Below are 6,687 nucleotides of genomic sequence, written 5' to 3'. Positions count from 1 at the left end.
GGACCAATTCATGGTGGACGGAGCCTCTAAAAACCCCAGTTTGGACCAATTCATGGTGGAGGGAGCCTCTAAACAGCCCAGTTTGGGCAAATTCATGGTGGAGGGAGCCTCTAAAAACCCCAGTTTGGACCAATTCATGGTGGAGGGAGCCTCTAAAAACCCCAGTTTGGACCAATTCATGGTGGAGGGAGCCTCTAAACAGCCCAGTTTGGACCAATTCATGGTGGAGGGAGACTCTAAAAACCCCAGTTTGGACCAATTCATGGTGGAGGGAGCCTCTAAACAGCCCAGTTTGGACCAATTCATGGTGGAGGGAGCCTCTAAAAACCCCAGTTTGGACCAATTCATGGTGGAGGGAGCCTCTAAAAACCCCAGTTTGGACCAATTCATGGTGGAGGGAGCCTCTAAACAGCCCAGTTTGGGCAAATTCATGGTGGAGGGAGCCTCTAACCAGCCCAGTTTGGACCAATTCATGGTGGAGGGAGCCTCTAAAAACCCCAGTTTGGACCAATTCATGGTGGAGGGAGCCTCTAAACAGCCCAGTTTGGGCAAATTCATGGTGGAGGGAGCCTCTAAAAACCCCCAGTTTGGACCAATTCATGGTGGAGGGAGCCTCTAAAAACCCCAGTTTGGACCAATTCATGGTGGAGGGAGTCTCTAAACAGCTCAGTTTGGGTAAATTCATGATGGAGGGAGCCTCTAAAAACCCCAGTTTGGACCAATTCATGGTGGAGGGAGCCTCTAAACAGCTCAGTTTGGGTAAATTCATGGTGGAGGGAGCCTCTAAAAACCCCAGTTTGGACCAATTCATGGTGGAGGGAGCCTCTAAAAACCCCAGTTTGGACCAATTCATGGTGGAGGGAGCCTCTAAAAACCCCAGTTTGGACCAATTCATGGTGGAGGGAGCCTCTAAACAGCCCAGTTTGGGCAAATTCATGGTGGAGGGAGCCTCTAAAAACCCCCAGTTTGGACCAATTCATGGTGGAGGGAGCCTCTAAAAACCCCCAGTTTGTATCAATTCATGGTGGAGGGAGCCTCTAAAAACCCCAGTTTGGACCAATTCATGGTGGAGGGAGCCTCTAAACAGCCCAGTTTGGGCAAATTCATGGTGGAGGAGCCTCTAAACAGCCAGTTTGGGCAAATTCATGGTGGAGGGAGCCTCTAAAAACCCCAGTTTGGACCAATTCATGGTGGAGGGAGCCTCTTAAAACCCCAGTTTGGACCAATTCATGGTGGAGGGAGCCTCTAAACAGCCCAGTTTGGACCAATTCATGGTGGAGGGAGCCTCTAAAAACCCCAGTTTGGACCAATTCATGGTGGAGGGAGCCTCTAAACAGCCCAGTTTGGACCAATTCATGGTGGAGGGAGCCTCTAAACAGCTCAGTTTGGGCAAATTCATGGTGGAGGGAGCCTCTAAAAACCCCAGTTTGGACCAATTCATGGTGGAGGGAGCCTCTAAAAACACCAGTTTGGACCAATTCATGGTGGAGGGAGCCTCTAAAAACCCCAGTTTGGACCAATTCATGGTGGAGGGAGCCTCTAAACAGCCCAGTTTGGGCAAATTCATGGTGGAGGGAGACTCTAAACAGCCCAGTTTGGGCAAATTCATGGTGGAGGGAGCCTCTAAAAACCCGCAGTTTGGACCAATTCATGGTGGAGGGAGCCTCTAAAAACCCCAGTTTGGACCAATTCATGGTGGAGGGAGCCTCTAAACAGCTCAGTTTGGGCAAATTCATGGTGGAGGGAGCCTCTAAAAACCCCAGTTTGGACCAATTCATGGTGGAGGGAGCCTCTAAAAACCCCAGTTTGGACCAATTCATGGTGGAGGGAGCCTCTAAAAACCCCAGTTTGGACCAATTCATGGTGGAGGGAGCCTCTAAACAGCCCAGTTTGGGCAAATTCATGGTGGAGGGAGCCTCTAAAAACCCCCAGTTTGGACCAATTCATGGTGGAGGGAGCCTCTAAAAACCCCAGTTTGGACCAATTCATGGTGGAGGGAGCCTCTAAACAGCCCAGTTTGGGCAAATTCATGGTGGAGGGAGCCTCTAAACAGCCCAGTTTGGGCAAATTCATGGTGGAGGGAGCCTCTAAAAACCCCAGTTTGGACCAATTCATGGTGGAGGGAGCCTCTAAAAACCCCAGTTTGGACCAATTCATGGTGGAGGGAGCCTCTAAAAACCCCAGTTTGGATCAATTCATGGTGGAGGGAGCCTCTAAACAGCTCAGTTTGGGCAAATTCATGGTGGAGGGAGCCTCTAAAAACCCCAGTTTGGACCAATTCATGGTGGAGGGAGCCTCTAAAAACCCCAGTTTGGACCAATTCATGGTGGAGGGAGCCTCTAAAAACCCCAGTTTGGACCAATTCATGGTGGAGGGAGCCTCTAAACAGCCCAGTTTGGGCAAATTCATGGTGGAGGGAGCCTCTAAAAACCCCCAGTTTGGACCAATTCATGGTGGAGGGAGCCTCTAAAAACCCCCAGTTTGGATCAATTCATGGTGGAGGGAGCCTCTAAAAACCCCAGTTTGGACCAATTCATGGTGGAGGGAGCCTCTAAACAGCCCAGTTTGGGCAAATTCATGGTGGAGGGAGCCTCTAAACAGCCCAGTTTGGGCAAATTCATGGTGGAGGGAGCCTCTAAAAACCCCAGTTTGGACCAATTCATGGTGGAGGGAGCCTCTAAAAACCCCAGTTTGGACCAATTCATGGTGGAGGGAGCCTCTAAAAAACCCAGTTTGGACCAATTCATGGTGGAGGGAGCCTCTAAAAAACCCAGTTTGGACCAATTCATGTTGGAGGGAGCCTCTAAACAGCTCAGTTTGGGCAAATTCATGGTGGAGGGAGCCTCTAAAAACCCCAGTTTGGACCAATTCATGGTGGAGGGAGCCTCTAAAAACCCCAGTTTGGACCAATTCATGGTGGAGGGAGCCTCTAAAAACCCCAGTTTGGACCAATTCATGGTGGAGGGAGCCTCTAAACAGCCCAGTTTGGGCAAATTCATGGTGGAGGGAGCCTCTAAAAACCCCAGTTTGGACCAATTCATGGTGGAGGGAGCCTCTAAAAACCCCAGTTTGGACCAATTCATGGTGGAGGGAGCCTCTAAACAGCCCAGTTTGGGCAAATTCATGGTGGAGGGAGCCTCTAAAAACCCCCAGTTTGGACCAATTCATGGTGAGGGAGCCTCTAAAAACCCCAGTTTGGACCAATTCATGGTGGAGGGAGCCTCTAAACAGCCCAGTTTGGGCAAATTCATGGTGGAGGGAGCCTCTAAACAGCCCAGTTTGGGCAAATTCATGGTGGAGGGGAGCCTCTAAAAACCCCCAGTTTGGACCAATTCATGGTGGAGGGAGCCTCTAAAAACCCCAGTTTGGACCAATTCATGGTGGAGGGAGCCTCTAAACAGCCCAGTTTGGGCAAATTCATGGTGGAGGGAGCCTCTAAAAACCCCAGTTTGGACCAATTCATGGTGGAGGGAGCCTCTAAAAACCCCAGTTTGGACCAATTCATGGTGGGGAGGGAGCCTCTAAACAGCCCAGTTTGGACCAATTCATGGTGGAGGGAGCCTCTAAAAACCCCAGTTTGGACCAATTCATGGTGGAGGGAGCCTCTAAACAGCCCAGTTTGGACCAATTCATGGTGGAGGGAGCCTCTAAAAACCCCAGTTTGGACCAATTCATGGTGGAGGGAGCCTCTAAAAACCCCAGTTTGGACCAATTCATGGTGGAGGGAGCCTCTAAACAGCCCAGTTTGGGCAAATTCATGGTGGAGGGAGCCTCTAACCAGCCCAGTTTGGACCAATTCATGGTGGAGGGAGCCTCTAAAAACCCCAGTTTGGACCAATTCATGGTGGAGGGAGCCTCTAAACAGCCCAGTTTGGGCAAATTCATGGTGGAGGGAGCCTCTAAAACCCCCCAGTTTGGACCAATTCATGGTGGAGGGAGCCTCTAAAAACCCCAGTTTGGACCAATTCATGGTGGAGGGAGTCTCTAAACAGCTCAGTTTGGGCAAATTCATGATGGAGGGAGCCTCTAAAAACCCCAGTTTGGACCAATTCATGGTGGAGGGAGCCTCTAAAACCCCCAGTTTGGACCAATTCATGGTGGAGGGAGCCTCTAAACAGCTCAGTTTGGGCAAATTCATGGTGGAGGGAGCCTCTAAAAACCCCAGTTTGGACCAATTCATGGTGGAGGGAGCCTCTAAAAACCCCAGTTTGGACCAATTCATGGTGGAGGGAGCCTCTAAACAGCCCAGTTTGGACCAATTCATGGTGGAGGGAGCCTCTAAACAGCCCAGTTTGGACCAATTCATGGTGGAGGGAGTCTCTAAACAGCTCAGTTTGGGAAAATTCATGATGGAGGGAGCCTCTAAAAACCCCAGTTTGGACCAATTCATGGTGGAGGGAGCCTCTAAAACCCCCAGTTTGGACCAATTCATGGTGGAGGGAGCCTCTAAACAGCTCAGTTTGGGCAAATTCATGGTGGAGGGAGCCTCTAAAAACCCCAGTTTGGACCAATTCATGGTGGAGGGAGCCTCTAAAAACCCCAGTTTGGACCAATTCATGGTGGAGGGAGCCTCTAAACAGCCCAGTTTGGACCAATTCATGGTGGAGGGAGCCTCTAAACAGCCCAGTTTGGACCAATTCATGGTGGAGGGAGCCTCTAAACAGCCCAGTTTGGGCAAATTCATGGTGGAGGGAGCCTCTAAAAACCCCCAGTTTGGACCAATTCATGGTGGAGGGAGCCTCTAAAAACCCCCAGTTTGGATCAATTCATGGTGGAGGGAGCCTCTAAAAACCCCAGTTTGGACCAATTCATGGTGGAGGGAGCCTCTAAACAGCCCAGTTTGGGCAAATTCATGGTGGAGGGAGCCTCTAAAAACCCCCAGTTTGGACCAATTCATGGTGGAGGGAGCCTCTAAAAACCCCAGTTTGGACCAATTCATGGTGGAGGGAGTCTCTAAACAGCTCAGTTTGGGCAAATTCATGATGGAGGGAGCCTCTAAAACCCCCAGTTTGGACCAATTCATGGTGGAGGGAGCCTCTAAAAACCCCAGTTTGGACCAATTCATGGTGGAGGGAGTCTCTAAACAGCTCAGTTTGGGCAAATTCATGATGGAGGGAGCCTCTAAAAACCCCAGTTTGGACCAATTCATGGTGGAGGGAGCCTCTAAAAACCCCAGTTTGGACCAATTCATGGTGGAGGGAGCCTCTAAACAGCCCAGTTTGGGCAAATTCATGGTGGAGGGAGCCTCTAAAAACCCCCAGTTTGGACCAATTCATGGTGGAGGGAGCCTCTAAAAACCCCCAGTTTGGATCAATTCATGGTGGAGGGAGCCTCTAAAAACCCCAGTTTGGACCAATTCATGGTGGAAGGAGCCTCTAAACAGCCCAGTTTGGGCAAATTCATGGTGGAGGGAGCCTCTAAACAACCCAGTTTGGGCAAATTCATGGTGGAGGGAGCCTCTAACCAGCCCAGTTTGGACCAATTCATGGTGGAGGGAGCCTCTAAAAACCCCAGTTTGGACCAATTCATGGTGGAGGGAGCCTCTAAAAACCCCAGTTTGGACCAATTCATGGTGGAGGGAGCCTCTAAAAAACCCAGTTTGGACCAATTCATGGTGGAGGGAGCCTCTAAACAGCTCAGTTTGGGCAAATTCATGGTGGAGGGAGCCTCTAAAAACCCCAGTTTGGACCAATTCATGGTGGAGGGAGCCTCTAAAAACCCCAGTTTGGACCAATTCATGGTGGAGGGAGCCTCTAAAAACCCCAGTTTGGACCAATTCATGGTGGAGGGAGCCTCTAAACAGCCCAGTTTGGGCAAATTCATGGTGGAGGGAGCCTCTAAAAACCCCCAGTTTGGACCAATTCATGGTGGAGGGAGCCTCTAAAAACCCCAGTTTGGACCAATTCATGGTGGAGGGAGCCTCTAAACAGCCCAGTTTGGGCAAATTCATGGTGGAGGGAGCCTCTAAAAACCCCCAGTTTGGACCAATTCATGGTGGAGGGAGCCTCTAAAAACCCCAGTTTGGACCAATTCATGGTGGAGGGAGCCTCTAAACAGCCCAGTTTGGGCAAATTCATGGTGGAGGGAGCCTCTAAACAGCCCAGTTTGGGCAAATTCATGGTGGAGGGAGCCTCTAAAAACCCCCAGTTTGGACCAATTCATGGTGGACGGAGCCTCTAAAAACCCCAGTTTGGACCAATTCATGGTGGAGGGAGCCTCTAAACAGCCCAGTTTGGGCAAATTCATGGTGGAGGGAGCCTCTAAAAACCCCAGTTTGGACCAATTCATGGTGGAGGGAGCCTCTAAAAACCCCAGTTTGGACCAATTCATGGTGGAGGGAGCCTCTAAACAGCCCAGTTTGGACCAATTCATGGTGGAGGGAGACTCTAAAAACCCCAGTTTGGACCAATTCATGGTGGAGGGAGCCTCTAAACAGCCCAGTTTGGACCAATTCATGGTGGAGGGAGCCTCTAAAAACCCCAGTTTGGACCAATTCATGGTGGAGGGAGCCTCTAAAAACCCCAGTTTGGACCAATTCATGGTGGAGGGAGCCTCTAAACAGCCCAGTTTGGGCAAATTCATGGTGGAGGGAGCCTCTAACCAGCCCAGTTTGGACCAATTCATGGTGGAGGGAGCCTCTAAAAACCCCAGTTTGGACCAATTCATGGTGGAGGGAGCCTCTAAACA

The sequence above is a fragment of the Leptodactylus fuscus genome, unplaced genomic scaffold (genome assembly GCF_031893055.1).
Source record: "Leptodactylus fuscus isolate aLepFus1 unplaced genomic scaffold, aLepFus1.hap2 HAP2_SCAFFOLD_903, whole genome shotgun sequence".
In the NCBI taxonomy this organism is placed as follows: Eukaryota; Metazoa; Chordata; class Amphibia; order Anura; family Leptodactylidae; genus Leptodactylus; species Leptodactylus fuscus.
The sequence above is the reverse complement of the archived record's forward strand: the minus strand, read 5'-3'. Positions refer to the sequence as shown.